Raw genomic sequence first — 19,312 nt, forward strand, 5'->3', positions numbered from 1 at the left:
AAATCAACCTAGTGGCACTTGCCTGAACTACCTCCAATGCAAATATATCTCTCCATAAATAAGGAGACTAAAACTGCATGCAACACTCAAGGTGTGGTCGAACCAACAACTTGCACATTTATACTCCATCCCCATTGGAACAAAGGCCAACATTCCATTTGCCTTCCTAATTACTTGCTGTACTTTCATGCTAACATTTTGTGATTCATATACAAGGACACCCAGATCCCTCTGTACCACAGCATTCTGCAGTCTCTCTCTATTTAAATAATATTCTGCTTTTCTTTACGTCATACCAAAGTGGATAACCTCACATTTTCCCACATTATACTTCATTGCCAAACTTTTGTCCGCAGACTTAACCTGTCTTTATCCCTTTGCAAACTCTTTGTGTCCTCCTCACAACTTGCTTTCCCACCCATCTTTGTATCACCAGCAAATTTGGTTACAATACACTCGGTCCCTTCATCTAAGCCAGTAATTATAGATTGTAAGTAGTTGAGGCCCCAACACCGATCCCTGTGGCACACCATTAGTTAGTTTGCCAAACTGAAAAATGACCCATTGAACCCAATTCCCTGTTTCTTGTTAGTTAGCCAATCCTCTATCCATGCTAATATATTACACCTGAACACCATGAACTCTTATCTTGTGTTGTAACCTTTTACATGGCACTTTATCGAACACCTTTCAAATACACTACATCTACTGATATAAAAACAGGAAATGCTGGAAATACTCATCAGGTCTGGCAGCATCTGTGGAGAGAGAAGCAGTGTTAACGTTTCGGGTCAGTGACGCTTCTTCGGAACTGGCAAATATTAGAAATGTCAAAGGTTACAAGCAAGTAAAGCGGGGGTGGGGCAACAGATAACAAAGGAGAAGGTGTAGATTGGACAAGGCCACAGAATAGCTGATCAGAAGGTCATGGATCAAAGGCTAACAATATGTTAATGATGTGTTGAAAGAGCATTAGTACAGATAGGGTATTAATGGACTGAAAATTGAATAGCAGCAAGTACAGACATGAAAATAAAAACAGTGGGTAAGCCAACTGAACAGACTAAGATGAAATAAAATAAACATACAAAAAAATGTAAAAAAGAAAAAGAAAAAATAACTAAAAATGAAAGTAAAATGGGGGGCCCATCATGCTCTGAAATTATTGAACTCAATGTTCAGTCCGGCAGGCTGTAGTGTGCCTAATTGGAAAATGAGATGCTGTTCCTCGAGCTTGCGTTGATGTTCACTGGAACACTGCAGCAAGCCCATGATAGAGATGTGAGCATGAGAGCAGGGGGGAGTGTTGAATTGGCAAGCAACCGGAAGCTCAGGGTCCTGCTTGTGGACTGAGCAGAGGTGTTCCGCAAAGCGGTCAACCAGTCTGTGTTTGGTCTCCCCAATGTAGAGGAGACCACATTGTGAGCAGCGAATACAGTATACTACATTGAAAGAAGTACAAATAAATTGCTGCTTAACCTGAAAGGAGTGTTTGGGGCCTGGGATAGTGAGGAGAGAGGAGGTAAATGGGCAGGTATTACACCTCCTGCGATTGCAGGGGAAGGTGCCATGGGAAGGGGACGAGGTGGTGGGGGTAATGGAGGAGTGGACCAGGGTGTGGCGGAGGGAAAGATCCCTTCAGAATGCTGACAGGGGAAGGGAGGGGAAGATGTGTTTGGTAGTGGCATCACGCTGGAGGTGGCGAAAATGACGGAGGATGATCCTTTGGATATGGAGGCTGATGGGGTGGAAGTGAGGACAAGGGGAACCCTGTCACGGTTCTGGGAGGGAGGGGAAGGGGTGAGGGTAGAGGTGCGGGAAATGGGCCTGACACGGTTGAGGGCCCTGTCAACCACAGTGGGGGGGGAATCCTCTGTTGAGGAAAAAGGAAGACATATCAGAAGTGCTGTCATGGAAGGTAGCACCATCAGAGCAGATCACTACATCTACTGGTTCCCCTTCATATACCCTGCTTGTTACATCCTCAAAGAACTCATAATTTTGTCAAATATGATTTCTTTTTCATAAATCCATGTTGACTCTGCATGATTGTACTTTAATTTTCTGAATGTTCTGCTACCACTTACTTAATCATGGATTTCAGCATTTTCCAATGACAGACATTAGGCTAGCAGGCCTATCATTACCTGCTTTTTGAATAGGGGTTTCACATTTGCGGTTTTAATATCCACTGGGACTGTTCCAGAATCTCGGGAATTTAAGATTACAGCCAATGCATCCACTGTAGACACTTCTTTTAAACTCTAGGATGCAGGCCATCAGGTCCAGGGGATCTGTCAGCCTTTAGTCCCATTAGTTTTCCTCATACATTTTTTCTGGCGATAGTGATTGTTTCAAGTTCCTTCCCTCCTTTTCCCCCTTGATTTTCTACTATTCTTGGGAATCTTTTAGTGTTTTCTACCAGGAAGACTGAGTCAAAATACTTGTTCAAAGTCTCTGCCATTTCCTTGTTTCTCATTGGACCAACCATTCAACCGACACCGAGAGCCGCTGTTTAAAATATTTCCTCGATACTTCTCACCGAGTGACAGCAATAGTTCTGAAGAAGGGTCACTGACCCGAAACGTTAACTCTGCTTCTCTTTCCACAGATGCTGCCAGACCTGCTGAGTGGTTCCAGCATTTCTTGTTTTTATTTCAGATTTCCAGCATCTGCAGTATTTTGCTTTTATGACAGCAATAGTTGTTGTTCGCATAACTGCCCACATCCCTACTGCCCGGCTCTATTTCCTCTATTCACTGTTCAAGAACAACAAACAGTGTGAAACTGCAGCCAAACCAGGAACATGCATTCCAGGAACAAAAACAAGAAATGCTGGAATCACTCAGCAGGTCTGGCAGCATCTGTGGAAAGAGAAGCAGAGTTAACGTTTCGGCGAAGTCAGTGACCCTTCTTCGGACTGCATTACAGGTTTGAGGACAGAAAGCAACAATGATTTTCAATAGCAGAATCTTCCCGTTCCGTTTCCCTTACCGTGTCCACAAACAGCCGGAGAAAGGCCTCTTCCTTCCTGCACTTACTCTGTTCCGTGAGCAGATTCTCATTGAGAAGTGGCGCTCAGATCACCGGAGGAAAAAAAAACTGAATTCAAACTGTCTCAATGAAAAACAGACCAGAATTGACCCAGATACTGTCATTATTAAATTAATTCATCAGCACCGAAACACTTATCATGAATGCATCAGGAGGGTCTCCGAATTTATGAAATTGAAGGTGGCGGCATTTATTAAATTGTTGATTGAAACCCTGTAGTTCAGTTCTTCATTTAACTGGGGGTGGGTGGGTACAGGGGGATGTGTGAGCAGAGAAACAGAGCGCAATCCAGAGAGGGAACGGAAAACACACCAGGACAGATGTGAAACAGGTCAATCCACTGTGACAATAACTCCATCACTGACTCCATCCTGACAGTAACCAGCCCTTTCACAGAGACTGTGGGTGGCTCCGAAAAGAACCTTTGGGTTATTGGATGACATTTTGGCCAATTTACTGTTTCTGAGAGCTCTGAGTGCTGGTTTTCTTGGGCAGCAGCACGGCCTGGATATTAGGCAGCACCCTGCCCTGAGCGATGGTCACTACTCCCAGCAGCTTGTTGAGCTCCTCGTCGTTGCGGACGGCCAGCTGCAGGTGTCTGGGGATGATGCGGCTCTTCTTGTTGTCCCGGGCCGCATTACCAGCCAGCTCGAGGATTTCAGCTGTCAGATACTCGAGCACAGCAGCCAGATAGACCGGGGCTCCGGCACCCACACGCTCAGCATAGTTACCCTTTCTCAGGAGCCTGTGAACACGGCCCACCGGGAACTGCAGCCTGGGAGGAGCGAGACTTGGCCTTGAACCGAGCTTTCCCGCTGCTTTTACCTCTTCCAGACTTTTTTTTAATTTCCAGAATATACTTTATTCATCAAAATCTGTAAAAAAAATACATTACCAAACAGTTTCAAACAGCATCAAGTCAAAAAATACAAACAGTGTAAAGGAGGTCAGTTTGCTTCAATACAGGAGTGAGTTGCCTCACAACCCTTCCATTTCATTTGTCATGCCAGATACATTTTTAAATTTTACAGCACACGAAATTTTCCCGATAAAGTTCAAGGGGTTTTTCATGGATCCAGCCCCTCCATTCAGCTTGATGGGGGGACCTTACACAGTGGTCTTTCCCCATTGAGCCTTTGCTGCGGCTGCCCCAAGCTTTAGTGCGTCCCTCAGCACGTAGTCCTGGACCTTGGAATGTGCCAGTCTGCAACATTCGGTCATGGACAACTCTTTGCTCTGGAAGAACAGCAAGTTTCAGGCGGACCAAAGGGCGTCTTTCACCAAACTGATAGTCCTCCAGCAGCAGTTGATGTTTATCTCGGTGTGCGTCCCTGGGAACAGCCCGTAGAGCACAGACTCCTGTGTTACAGAGCTGATTGGGATGAACCAAAAACCACTGCACCTCTTTCCACACCTGCTTTGCAAAGACACATTCCAGAAGGAGGTGGGCAACCGTCTCTTCCCCACCACAGCCACCTCGAGGGCATTGTGCGGAGGGTTGAGACTTTGGGTGTGCAGGAAGGATCTGATGGGGTGGGTTCTTCTCACCACCAGCCATGCTACATCTTGGTGCTTGTTTGAAAGGTCTGGTGATGAGGCATTCTGCCAAATGACTTTGGCAGTCTGCTCAGGAAACCATCCGACTGGATCCACCATCGACTTTTCCTGCAGGGCCTTGAGGACATTCCGTACAGACCACTGCCTGATGGATTGGTGGTCAAAGGTGTTTTTCCGCAGAAACTTTCCCACGAAGGATAGGAGGTACAGCACGGTCCAACTGGATGGAGCATTCCGCGGCAATGTGACCAGGCCCATCCTTCACAACACTGGGACAGATAGAACCTCAGCATGTAGTGACACTTGGAGTTTGCGTACTGGAGGTCTACGCACAGCTTGATGCAGCCGCACATGAAGCTGGTCATCAGGATGAGGGCGACGTTGGGTACATTTTTCCCACCCTTATCCGGAGGTTTGAACATCGTGTCCCTCCGACCCAGTCTATTTTGGGTCCCCAGATGAAGCGGAAAATGGCTCGGGTGACCGCCACATCGCAGGAGTGGGGTATGGGCCAGACCTGCACCACGTTCAGCAACAATGTGAGCGCCTCACATCTGATAACCAGGTTCTTACCCACAATGGAGAGAGATCGCTGCTCCCACATGCTCAGTTAATGATATATCTTGGCTACTCGCTCCTTCCAGGTTTTGGTGCACGTCCCAGCCCTTCCGAATCATATCCCCAACACCTTCAGGTAGTCTGACCTTCTGGTGAAGGGGACAAAGGATCGGTCAGCCCAGTTCCCAAAGAACATGGCCTTGCTCTTGCCGTTGTTAACTTTGGCTCCCGAGGCCAGTTTGAACTGGTCGCAGATGCTCATCAGTCTGCGCACAGACAGCGGGTCCGAGCAGAAGACGGCGACGTCATCCATGTGTGAGAAAAGCTCGAGTAGACTATGCCAGAATTCCCCAGAATTTAGAAGAATGACAAGTAATCCTGCTGACAAATAAAAATCTTAAGCGGTTTGACAAAATCGATACAGGGAATCTGTTTCCTCTGGCTGGCAAACCGAGAAAAAAGGCTCATAGTCTCAGTGTGAAGGGCTCAGTCATTCAGGACTGAGAAGAGATTTCTTTTCACTCTAATGGTTGTTAATCTTTGGAATTCTCTTCCCCAGAGAGCTGTGGATGCTCAATCATTGCGTATATTCAAGAGAGAGATCAATAGGTTTTTGGACACTTAGGTGATCAAGGGATCTGTGCTAGTGTAGTGAGATGGAGTTGAGGTAGGAAATCAGCCGTGATCTTATTGAATGGCAGAGCTATTTCGAAAGGCCGAGTGGCCTAATCCTATTTCTTATGCAAAGTTCCATTCTGTAAGAAATGGGACCTTTAATAACTGGTTCTTCTCATAATAATGTAGAATGCTTAGAGAAATATATCATAGCGGCACAGTGGTGCAGTGGTTAGCACCGCAGCCTCACAGCTGCAGCGACCCGGGTTCGATTCTGGGTACTGCCTGTGTGGAGTTTGCAAGTTCTCCCTGCGACCATGTGGGTTTTCGCTGGGTGCTCCAGTTTCCTCCCACAGCCAAAGACTTGCAGGTTGATAGGTAAATTGACCATGATAAATTGCCCCTTGTATAGGTGTGGGGAGATGTGGTAGGAATATGGGATTAATGTAGGATTAGTATAAATGGGTGATCGATGGTCAGCACAGACTCAGTGGTCCGAAGGGCCTGTTTCAGTGCTGTATGTTGAAATAAATAAAATAAAAATAGCAGGCATAGCATGAGGCCACCCACAGAAAAGCTGTTTCTCTCTCTCTCTCCAAAGGGAGAGAGGAGCAGTTCTTCGTAGCCAGGGTCAGCACTGGTATAAATAAAGATAGGGGCTGAGGAGTATGCTGTTCCTGAGGTGGTCATATAGAAGCCACTGGGCACCATAGACATTCCTGAACTGATACAGGGAGTCTTCCAGCACTTTGTGTACCCTGTTATCAGTACAAGTGTCTAGTGAAAGCTAACAAATGGCCTCCAGTATAAAATGACCTTGAGCAAAAGTGATGGACAAAGTTGTTGTGGGCGGGGGGGGCGGGGGTGGCCACCCTGATACTTCAGTTACCTGTCCTGTATTCATTGGTTAGAAGTGTTGGCACAAGTGATTGACAGAGGGTACCAGTCCCTAGAAATAAAGTATATAAACAGGTGCTCGACAGGGAAATAGTCAGTCTTATTCAGACAGGAGAGCTTCCCAAAGCTCGGCTTCAGCTGAGTGTTAGACTTTGGCCTAACACTTTGGTTGGCTGAAGAAGACTGAGGACACCAACACCAACACCTCGCCTGCTTCATCGTCAGGGAGACTGTCAACACTGTTCTTCCCCACTGTATGATCCGGATCGGTAATCCATTCAATCTGTTATGGGTCGTACGTCTAATTCATCTATTTAGCTTACGCATCATCATATTTAAACTGTTCATATTTAAGCTGATACTTCTTAATATTACATTAAACTGTTGCTTCTTAATAAACTATTTTAAAATCACATTATGAGCTCGGCCCCCTTCTTTGTGTATCTGTGAAGACCGAACCAAAATCTTACAATTCCTTCCCAGGGAATATTTCATTCTTCAAAAAGAGAAACTTGCTGGAAATCTGAATAACAGAAGATTCTGGAAACACTCAGCAGTTCCAGCAGTATCTGTGGAGAGAGGAAGGCAGGAGCAACGTTTCAGGTCTATAGAAGGGTCACAGAACTGGACCATTAACCTGAGCTTCTCTTCTCCACAGTTGTTTCTGGACTGGCTGAGTGTTTTCAGTATTTCAGATTTTTATTTGTATTTCATCCCTTTCCCTTTTGACTATTTGCTGTGAAACTTTCAGCGTTGTGCTCAGTTCTTTGTGTAGTTATGTTTTCTTTATTTGAAGTGATGTAAATCGTATCCTAAAAAATCAGACAGAAATACTGCTCAATGCAGTGTAAAATATAACAGGGCACATTTACAAATATCTAATTGAAGGCAACTTTTTAAAGTAAGAATCAATTACCTTTATTTTCAATAGAAAAATATAAAACAATATGAGTGTAGCACTTACAGACAAAATCTATTACCTCACATTACCTGCTTCTTTAACCTTGACAGACTGTGTAAATTTCTTCTCCTATGTTACAGTTCTCATTTCCAGTTAGCAAATGTCAGCAATCTGTGATACAGTGCAGTTTACAGATCAGACCGTCAGTCACAACATGCAATAATTGTTCAGCTTATGTTGGACAGGTGGAACTTAGAAATATTGGGAATGGAGACGAGCCAGAATTGCATTGAGTTTGTCCAAACATTAATTGTACCATTGTGCCACATCAGCCAGCCTGTTGTCCCAGACATGAGAATGCAAATTATTCTTTATATGCGGCTAACGGTCAGTCTTGGTTACTGAGTGGGAGTATGGGATTCATGCTGCAGTCAGTCATATTCTAGTCGTGTATGTGACAGTAGGATTCATACTGTGCTAATAGGTCTCTGTTGGTGCATGTGACTTTATGATCCATTCTGTATCTGTCAGTACTGTGTGATAGAGTGGACTCATTCTGTATCTCAGTCTCATGTATGGTATTTGAGTGTGTGATTCATTCTGTATCTTTAAGCTACTGGTACAGTATGTGAGTGTAGGAATATTGTTGTAATTCTCAGCCACTGTAACTTTTTGAATCTGGGACTCATTCAGTATCAGTCTCTGGTACTGTCTATGAGTGTGGGTTTCATTCAGTATCTGTCAATCTCTGGTACTGCCTGTGAGTGTGGGTTTAGTTCAGTATCTGTCAGTCTCTGGTACTGCCTGTGAATGTGGGTTTCATTCAGTATCTGTCAGTCTCTGGTACTATCTGTGAGTGTGGGTCTTGTTCAGTATCTGTCAATCTCTGGTACTGCCTGTGAGTGTGGGTTTTTTCAGTATCTGTCAGTCTCTGCGACAGCCTGTGAGTGTGGCTTTTGTTCAGTATCTGTAAGTCTCTGGGATTCTGTTTATGGGATATATTCCGTAACCATTAATCTCTGGGATGTTTTGCTGTTCTGAATTCATTCTACACAGAATTACATAGAATTTACAGCAAAGAGACAGGCTATTCTGTCCAAGATTTTGCATTTCCACATGAGCCTCCTCCAACTCTACTTCATCTAATCTGATCAGCAAATTCCTCAAATCTTTTCTGCCTCATATAATCATTTAACTTGCTGTTAAATGTAGCAATGTTCATTAACTCAACTGCTGCATGTGGTGGCATGTTACAGATTCTAACCACGGTCAAAGCAGGATGAAGAAGTTTCTACTGAATTATTTATTTGATTTATTACTGACTATTTCCTATTCACAACTTTTCCCACAAGTGTGAAAAATCTCTACCTCTACCCTATCAAATCCTTTCATAGCCAATGCTTCTATTAGCCTGAACACTGAGCCTCCTTCTTTCCAGAGAAAGGAGCCCAGGCCTATTCAATAATGTGGAACATGTAGTTCTGTTGCAGTAATGGAATAAATATTGTATCTCAGTCTGAAACTGTATGCGATTTTAGATTGGTATGTAATGTGGAGCTCAGGCTGCAATCAATAATTGAGACAGTATCTTTCACTCGAACACTATAGATTTTTGGAGTGCTATGTTATCTGTACTTCAGCCGGTTCCAATGGAATAGATAATGTTATCTCTAAGTCTGATAATGCTTGTTTATTAATTCACAGGACGTTAGTGTCACTGGCAAGGTCAGCATTTATTGACCATCCCTAATTGCACTTTCAATACAGCTGAGTGGTTTGCTGGGCCATTTCAGAGGACAGTTAAGATTCAATCACATTGCTGTGGGCCTGGAATCACTTATACTTCAGACTGGGTCAGAATGGCAGATTTCCTTCTCTCAAGGACATTCATGAATCTGATGGATTTTTTGACAGCAATCCAGTAGCTCCAGGGTCACCAGTGCTGAGACTAGATTTTTTTTATTCCAGATTTATTTAATTAACTGAATTTAAATTACCCAGCTGCTGTAGTGGAATTTAAACTCATGTCTCTGAATCATTAGTCGAGACTTCTGGATTAATCCTGTACCACAACCACTAAAACCTCCATACCTCTGTTAGATTAGATTTTTTACTGGTTTGTAATGTGGAGCTCAGTCTACACAAATGAAATTGATACTGTATTTCATTCTGATACTGTATATGTTTTTATGGCTGGTAAATAATGTGTAATTCAGTCTCCTGTATTTTTCAATTCTTCAGTTTGGGTGAGTTCTGTACTGACATCTAATTTACACCACAGTTTACAATTTACAAGCATTGCACAATCGGATACTGTGGGCTGGATTTTACAGACCCCCACCCGACATTGCCTTTCATGTGGGGAGGGGGCAGCAGAAAATGCCTCCGGGAGAGGCTGGGAGGATCCGACCCGCTGATATTGCTGGTGGTGGCGAGTCCTCATGGAGGCACCCCGCTTCCCGCCGCTCGGCGACCAGATCTCCATTTGCATATTCAAATATATGTAAATTAATGCACTAATTATATTTACGTACCCACCTGAGTTCCTGCTCCCATCTTCGGCCTGGTGGCTGGCACTCCTGCGCCTTCGGATCCCTGTCCCGGGAAATGAGGCACACACTCATGGGCAGGGGGAAGGAGGTAAGTTTCTTAGTGCAGGAGGGAGGGGGAACGTGGTCAAAGTAATATATTGGTGTAGGGGATGGTGGGAAGGGTTTGAGGTTAAAGTTTATGCACTTTGGGGGGGGAGGGGCGGAAGGTCAGGTGGACAAGATAAGTGTTTTTGGGGAGAGAGGGCAAGTCATTAATTTAATTGTTATTGGGGGTGGGAGAGAGGCAGAAGAAATGTCTTTGTTTATTTTTATGTCCTTGTGGTTTAAATATTTAAATTTAAAGGTAGGGCTCAAAGCCCTTTAAAAATGGTATCAGCACCTGCGCACAGGCAGCTGACACCATTGCCAGGGATGGTCAGCTCGCCCCTTACACGTGATCGGCGGGAGGTGGCCCACCCCGGCTATTTAAATGAGCCGCCACACTTAGGATCGCAGTGGATCCACGACGTGTGGCCCGCACGAGCAGACCACCATTGTTTTCACCGGCCATCGATTTCGGCAGCGGGCTTATAAAATTCAGCCCTGTGTGTGATTTTTGGACTGGCAATGTTTAGCTCAATCTGTACTAATGGAACTGATACTGTATTTCAGTTTGATATTGTATCTGTTTTTAGAATGGTATGTAATATTGAGAAATTTTTCATGGTGTGGGTGAGTTTTGAACTGGTATCTAATTTGTGTCTCAGGTTACGCGATTTTTCAGCCCTTTTAAATATTTTACTGTAATGAATGTTGAACTTGTATGTAACTTGTATCTCAGGGTACACTATTGGGATGGTTAATCATCTTTTATAATCAATAGGCGTGAGCTTTGGGTATGGTATTTAATTAAAAACTCAGGGTACATCATTAGGTCAGATTCTGTGCCATTCAGTCAATACTGTGTGCCAATTCTATCTGATATTTAATTGATAGCTAAGTCTGCATTATATTTAGATTGACACATTGCATTTCAATCTGCTAGTGGGTGCGATTTTGACCTGGGATTGATGTATCTGCCTGTCAGTGGTACTGAGTTGGGGTGAAACACAAACAATTTATTTCTCTCCCGCTTTGTTTGATTGTTGGATTGAAAATATGACTCTGGAACTCGGGATCAATGCGGGTCTGACTACTTCTGCATTCTGAGACAAGGGAACTGATGAACTATCTGTACCTCTGTACTCTGAGTGATAATGTACCTACTGTGTGTGAGAGGAGCTGGCTGCACTGTTCCTTGTGCCTCGAGTGCAGCAACCATCACATTCATCACAATTGCTTCAAGTATTTGCCTGTATGAAGAAAAAATATATCTTATAACTCAAGAACAGGTGAGGTGCAAAATATCAAAGTGATCAATTTAATTTCTCAATTAATATTCATTAAGAACACCTGCAAATGAAAACCAGCATCAGTGACTGTCTCCACTGAAGTACTGAAGCTCCCAGCTCCTGCATCACAAGTGTTCTGGGCAGATCCATCCAGACAAAACACTGCATTGGGATCATCCCAACTGCTCTGTGCTCTACACATATTTCCAGCCATCCTGCTTCATATAAATGAATAACAGAAAAATAAAGCCCTATATGTATATTCCTCTATTCCTTTCACCCCATACATTTGTTAAGCTTCCCCTTAAGTGCACCGATACTATTCGCCTCAACCTCTCCCTGTGGTAGCATGTTCCAGATTCTAAGCACTCACTACATAAACACATTTTTCATTAATTCCTCATTTCTTTTATTAATGACAATTTTAAATTTCTGGCCCTTTTTTCCCACAAGTGGAAACATGTCTCTGTCTACCCTATCAAACCCCCTTCATTATTTCCTCATATTGCAATGTTTCTTTAAACCTGACAGACTTTGGGAGTTTCTGCCACTCTACTGAAATTCTTGCTTCCAGCCAGTAGATGTCACCTCACTCCAATACACTGAAGTTTACAAATCTGCGAGGGATGCAACAGGAAATAATTGTTCACATTATCGTGAATGTGTGAGATTTAGAAATACTAGGAGTGGAGAAGAGCTATTAATGCATTTTATTTAACCAATCATTGGTTTTAATGTTGTCATAAATCTGTTGTCTTGCCTGTGAGACTGAAAATCATTTTTTTATCTGTCAGTCTCTGGTACTGACCCTCAGTGAAATTCATTACCTATCTGTCATTCACTGGTCCAGTGTGTGGGTGTGAGATTAACACTGTATTTGTCAGTTTCTGGTAATGCATGTGTGAGCAGTTTCTGGCAATGCATGTGTAATGCATGGAAGAGCAGGCAGGGAGATGTTGCTGAGCACAGCGGGACTGATGGACTAAAGTGCATTTGTTTCAATGCGAGAAGTATAACAGGTAAGGCAGATGAACTTAGAGCTTGGATTAGTACTTGGAAATATGATGTTGTTGCTATAACAGAGACTTGGTTGAGGGAATGGCAGGATTGGCAGCTAAATGTTCCAGACTTTAGAAGCTTCAGGCGGCATAGAGGGGGATGTAAAAGGGGTGGGGGAGTTGCATTACTGGTTAAGGAGAATATCACAGCTGTACTGCGGGAGGACACCTCAGAGGGGTCATGCAGCGAGGCAATATGGGTGGAGCTCAGGAATAGGAAGGGTGCAGTCACGATGTTGGAGGTTTACTACAGGCCTCCCAACGGCCAGTGGGAGGTAGAGGAGCAGATATGTAGACAGATTTTGGAAAGATGTAAAGGTAACAGGGTTGTAGTGGTAGGTGATTTTAACTTCCCCAATATTGACTGGGACTCACTTAGTGCTAGGGGCTTGGATGGGTCGGAATTTGTCAGGAGCATCCAGGAGGGCTTCTTGAAACAGTATGTAGATAGCCCAACTAGGGATGGGGCCATTCTGGATCTGGTATTGGGGAATGAGCCTGGCCAGGTGGTCGAAGTTTCAGTGGGGGAGCATTTCGGGAGCTAAATGAGTACTTTGCATCAGTATTCACCAAGGAGAAGGACTTGGTGGATGATGAGCCTAGGGAAGGGAGTGTAGATAGTCTCAGTCATCTCATTATCAAAAAGGAGGAGGTGTTGGGTGTCTTGCAAAGCATTAAGGTAGATAGGTCCCCAGGGCCTGATGGGATCTACCCTAGAATACTGAGAGAGGCAAGGGAAGAAATTGCTGGGGCCTTGACCGAAATCTTTGCATCCTCATTGGCTACAGGTGAGGTCACAGAGGACTGGAGAATAGCCAATGTTGTTCCTTTGTTTAAGAAGGGTGGTAAGGATAATCCAAGAAATTATAGGCCGATGAGCCGTACGTCAGTGGTAGGGAAATTATTACAGAGGATTCTTCGGGACAGGATTTACTCCCATTTGGAAACAAACGAACTTATTAGCGAGAGACAGCATGGTTTTGTGAAGGGGAGGTCGTGTCTTACTAATTTGATTGAGTTTTTTGAGGAAGTGACGAAGATGATTGATGAGGGAAGGGCGGTGAATGTTGTCTATATGGACTTTAGTGAAGCCTTTGACAAGGTCCCGCATGGCAGACTGGTACAAAAGGTGAAGTCACACAGGATCAGAGGTGAGCTGGCAAGATGGATACAGAACTGGCTCAGTCACAGAAGACAGAGGGTAACAGTGGATGGGTGTTTTTCTGAATGGAGGGATGTGACTAGTGGTGTTCCGCAGGGATCAGTGCTGGGACGTTTGCTATTTGTAGCATATATAAATGATTTGGAGGAAAATGTAGCTGGTCTGATTAGTAAGTTTGCGGACGACACAAAGGTTGGTGGAGTTGCAGATAATGATGAGGATTGTGAGAGGATACAGCAGGATATAGATCGGTTGGAGACTTGGGCGGAGAAATGGCAGATGGAGTTTAATCCGGACAAATGTGAGGTAATGCATTTTGGAAGGTCTAATGCAGGTGGGAGGTATACAGTAAATGGCAGAACTCTTAGGAGTATTGACAGGCAGAGAGATCTGGGCGTACAGGTCCACAGGTCACTGAAAGTGGCAACGCAAGTGGATAAGGTAGTCAAGAAGGCATACGGCATGCTTGCCTTCATCGGTCGGGGCATAGAGTATAAAAATTGGCAAGTCATGTTGCAGCTGTACAGAACCTTAGTTAGGCCACACAAAGAATATTGCATGCAATTCTGGTCGCCACACAACCAGAAGGACGTGGAGGCTTTGGAGAGGGTACAGAGGAGGTTTACCACGATGTTGCCTGGTCTGGAGGGCATTAGCTATGAGGAGAGGTTGGAAAAATTCGGATTGTTTTCACTGGAACGACGGAGGTGGAGGGGCGACATGATAGAGGTTTACAAAGTTATGATCGGCATGGACAGAGTGGATAGTCAGAAGCTTTTTCCCAGGCTGGAAGAGTCAGTTACTAGGGGACATAGGTTTAAGGTGCGAGGGGCAAAGTTTAGAGGGGATGTGCGAGGCAAGTTTTTTACACAGAGGGTGGTGAGTGCCTGGAACTTGCTGCCAGGGGAGGTGGTGGAAGCAGATACGATAGCGACATTTCAGAGACATCTTGACAAATATATGAATAGGAAGGGAATAGAGGGTTATGGGCCCCGGAAGTGCAGAAGGTGTTAATTTAGGCAGGCATCAAGATCGGCGCAGGCTTGGAGGGCCGAATGGCCTGTTCCTGTGCTATACTGTTCTTTGTTCTTTGTTGAGTGTGGAAAGCACTTTGTATCTGTCAGAGCTGCTATACATGAGTCTGGGATTCATTCTGTGTCTGATACTTGGTTTGTTTGGTGGGGGGAGGAGTTTTCTTTCTGTAACTGTGGTCTCTCATTCTGTGTGTGAGTGTGGAATCTATTCAGTCTCTGTTTTTCTCTGACATTGTGCCTGAGTATGGGATTAATTCAGTGTTTGTGAGGTTGTGGTAGTGTCTGAATGTGGAATTCATTCTCTACCTGTCAATCTCTGGCACTGTATGTGAGTATGGGATTCATTCTGCAGCTGTCAATTTCTGGAACAGTATGTGAGTGTGTTTGTCAGTCTCTAACACTGTCAGTGAATGTGGTATTTCTTCTATATCTTTGAATCTTTGGTATTATGTCTGAGTGTGCGCATCTGTATGCCAGGCTCTGTTCCTGTGTGTCCATGATGGATTAATAAAAATATGAGTCTCTGATACTCTATGTGAGTATAAGTTTCATCCATCTGCCTTGGGCACTCTATAAAGATGTTGATATCCTTCCTTATCCATCACTCACTGAAACTAAATAGGATTAATTCTGTTTTAGTCAGTAACTGAAACTAAATGTCACTGGTAATTACTGAATGTCAGTTAGTGTCTGGTATTGCATCTGAATGCAGGTCTCACTCATTCGTGCCAGTGCCTGGTACTGTGTGTGAATATGATATTAATTCCATACCTGTTAACACCTGGAGTTGAATGAAAGTGTAAAATTCAGTTTGTATCTGTCAATCTCTGGTACTGTGCGTGAGTCATAGAGAGATACAGCACTGAAACAGGCCCTTCAGCCCACTGAGTCTGTGCTAACCATCAGCCACCCATTTATACTAATCCTACATTAATCCCATATTCCCTCCCACATCCCCACCTTCCCTCAATTCTCCTACCACCTACCTACCTACACTAGGGGCAATTTACAATGGCCAATTTACCTATCAACCTGTAAGTCGTTGGCTGTGGGAGGAAACTGGAGCACCCGGCGGAAAACCACAGTCACAGGGAGAACTTGCAAATTCCGCACAGGCAGTACCCAGAACCGAACCCAGGTCGCTGGAGCTGTGAGGCTGTGGTACTAACTGCTGCAACACTGTGCCACCCTTTGGGATACATCCTCTGTCTGCCATTCTCAGGTATGGTAAGCAACTGAAATTATTCTGCATCTCTCAGTGCCGAGGGCTGAATGAGAATAAATCCCACACTCACAATCACTCCATCTCTTGTATTCATTTAGACTCATTCTATACTTGTATAACATTGGTGCTGTGTGTGAGAGTGTGATTAATTCTGTATCTGTCAGTCTGAGGGTTGATATGTGAGTGTAGGATTCATTTTGTCTGTGTGAGACTCTGGTATTCTGTATGATTGCATTCTGTAAATCTTAGTCCCTGATTCTGTGCATAAGTGTGCAATTCATTCTGTCTCCATCAGTCTTTGTTTCTGATCATGTGATAGTGACTCCTTTGTTACACTCCGTCTGTAGCCATGTATGAATGTGGGATTCATTCAGTTGCTCTCAGTATCTGGTGTTCCATGTGAGTTTGGGATGCATTCTGTATCGGTCAGGTATGGTGTTGGAAAGGATGTGTTTCACACCTTAATGTTCCATCAATGTATTCTGACTTGCATCTAATTGAAAGGTGGATCAACTGAAGTTAATAGCTGTTGGTTTTAATCAGATATTGTGTGAGAGTTTTGGTCTAGTATTCAATCAGTATCACTGTGAACACAATTTGAGAATGGCAATATATTTTACAATCTGATTGATGGCCTGGTATGTGAGGTCAGCTTCATTTAACTCGTAGCAATGGAATTAATATTGCGTCTTCCAGTCTGACCCTTTGTCAGTTTTGTGGAGTGGTGTGTAACATGTAGCTCAGTCTGCAGTCTGGGTACATTATTGAGATTAATTCTGTACCTTGCAATCAGGTACTGTTTGTCTGTTCTATCGGACATTGAATTTGCAGTTAAGGCTGCTCTCTTATGAGAGTGACACAGTGCCTTGCAATCTGATAGTGGGTGTGATTTTGGACTGGGATTGATGTATCTACCTGTCAGTGGGACTGAGTTGGGGTGAAATGGAAACAACTTCAGTCTTTCCTGCTCTGTGTGACTGTTGGATTGAATGAATGTCTCTGGAACTTGAGATCAGTGCCAGTCTGACTACTTCTGTTGTTGGTGGAACTGATGTCTGCTCTCTGTGAGTGATACTGTACTTACTATGTGTGGATTTATTCCACTTCCTTCAAGTATTTGCCTGTAGGAAGAAAAGGTATTTATAATTGACTTTGTTGCAGTTAGATACAACTGAGAGGCTTGCTAGGCCATTTCACAGGGCATTTAAGAGTCAAATTCATTGCTGTGGGTCTGGAGTCACATGTAGGCCGGACCAAGTAAGGAGAGCAGATTTCCTTCCCAGAAGGAAAATAGTGAACCAGATGGGTTTTTACAACAACCAACAATGGTTTCATGGCCATCATAAAACGAGCTTCATTTAATTCCAGACTTAGTAAATAAATTCAACATTTTGCCACGGTGGGATTTGAACCCATGTCCCCAGAACAAGGCCCTGGGTTTCTGGGGTATTCATCCAGTGACAATACCACTGCATCACTGCCTCCCCAATCAAAATCCTGGAACTCCCTTTCTAAGAGTATCTAACCCACATGGACTGCAGCTGTTCAAGAAGGCAGCTCACCACCACCTTCTCAAGGACAATTAGGGATGGGCAATAAATGTTGGCCTAGCCAGCGATTCCCACATCACATGAACGAATAAAAAAAATCAGGAAGAGATGTGGTAGAAGATACAAATGTGATCAAAACAATGTTTCAATGAATAATCATTATGAACAATCACAAAGGAAACCCAGCAACAGAAACAGAGTCAGTGTCTGATTCCACTGCAGTCCTGCAGCCCCCAGCTACTGCATACCAGGGGCTTTGGCCATTTTACAACAATTTAATGACATCCAGAAACAATCCACTGGGCCATGAATGGGACTGACCGACGGAGCAGGACTTTTACACAGGTCAGATTTCCAGTTCCCGCTCCCATGGTCTAACCGTTCAAGCGAAACCAAACAGCCGCTGTTTAAAATGTGTCCTTCACACTTCTCACCTGGTGCCTATAATAGATTCTCTTTGTGTAACTCCCCACATCTTGACTGTCCGTTTCTGTTTTCACACTTCACTGTCCAATAACAATAAACTGTGGGATGAGGCTGGATCGCTCTCTTTGCGCTGGCGCGGACACGATGGGCCGAATGGCCTCATTCTGTCCCGGAAATTTTCCATGTATCTGTTTGCGGAATTGTTGCAGAAATCTGCGCCTGCGCTCCCCTCCCCCAGCACTACCTGTGAGCGGAAGAAGATGGTTTAAAACAGCCGCAAACGGAGAGATCCCGGTCCTGGGGGAAGGGAGCAAACAGCAGCCTCCTTCCAGCGGCACATCGCTTTGGGAGCGTGTCCGCAGATGGACTCAGAGATCAGCATCGAGTCCGGGGCAAGTTCAGGGGGAGGCGGGGCTGTTTGTAAGAGGCGGAGTGGAGCGGAAACCGGTCCCGGAACATGGAGTGAGTGGGGGAAGGGAGAGACTATTCTCGGGTTGTGTGTGGACAAGGGGAGGGAGACAGAATGGGAAGAAACTGTTATTGTAGTGGAGTGAAACAATGACAATATTTGTGTGGCTGAGGTTCTTTTGCAGGTATCCATAATGTTTATTATTTGAGGGATTAAATTAATTAAAACTCTGTCTCTTCGACCTCACCTGTATTTGAGTTGTAAACATACTTTTGTTCCAACAAGCAAATAATTGAAGAAACCAGAGTAAATGTCATTTTTCCTCCACCCAAGTTACAAGGAAGAGTGTCACCAGCTCCTTCTCACACACAGTCCGTACATTATCACTCACAGAGCGCAGAGACACAGACAGGTCATCAGTTCCACAGTCTCAGACAGCAGAAATAGTTCCAGAGACACATTTCAATCCATCAATCAAACAGAGCAGGAGAGACAGACGCTGTTTCCATGTCACCCCAACTCAGGACCACTGACAGGTAGATTCATAAATCCCAGTCCAAATTCTCACCCACTATCAAATTATCAGTGTGTCAATCCCACAATAGTGCAACCTCAGCTACAAATTAAACACACAGAGAACTGACACATGGTTCCCGTTTCAAAGTTACAAAATTAGCCTCAATAATGTGCTCCGAGATTCAAGTTAATACCCGCCCAATATTAACACATTATGGGTTTATAAGTTGCAGTATTAATTCCCATAGTGTCTGCTGACATATACATTAGATACTCGTCCAAATTTCAGGTGCAGCATCAGATTGAGAGATTCCGTAAGATAGAATGTCTTTCCCAGATGTCAAGGGATATAGAGGATTGGATAAGGGAAAAAAAGGAGGCTTATGGCAGATTCGGAGGGCTGAAAACAGTGGAGGCACTGGAGGAGT

At 44.2% G+C, this 19,312-nt stretch overlaps 1 pseudogene; it reads right to left on the bottom strand.

Annotated features, from left to right (window-relative positions):
• Positions 1-2,862: 2,862 nt before the first annotated feature.
• Positions 2,863-5,033, bottom strand: LOC137364156 (histone H2A.J-like; annotated as a pseudogene).
• Positions 5,034-19,312: the final 14,279 nt, after the last annotated feature.

This window comes from Heterodontus francisci, unplaced genomic scaffold, assembly GCF_036365525.1.
Source record: "Heterodontus francisci isolate sHetFra1 unplaced genomic scaffold, sHetFra1.hap1 HAP1_SCAFFOLD_632, whole genome shotgun sequence".
Lineage (NCBI taxonomy): Eukaryota > Metazoa > Chordata > Chondrichthyes > Heterodontiformes > Heterodontidae > Heterodontus > Heterodontus francisci.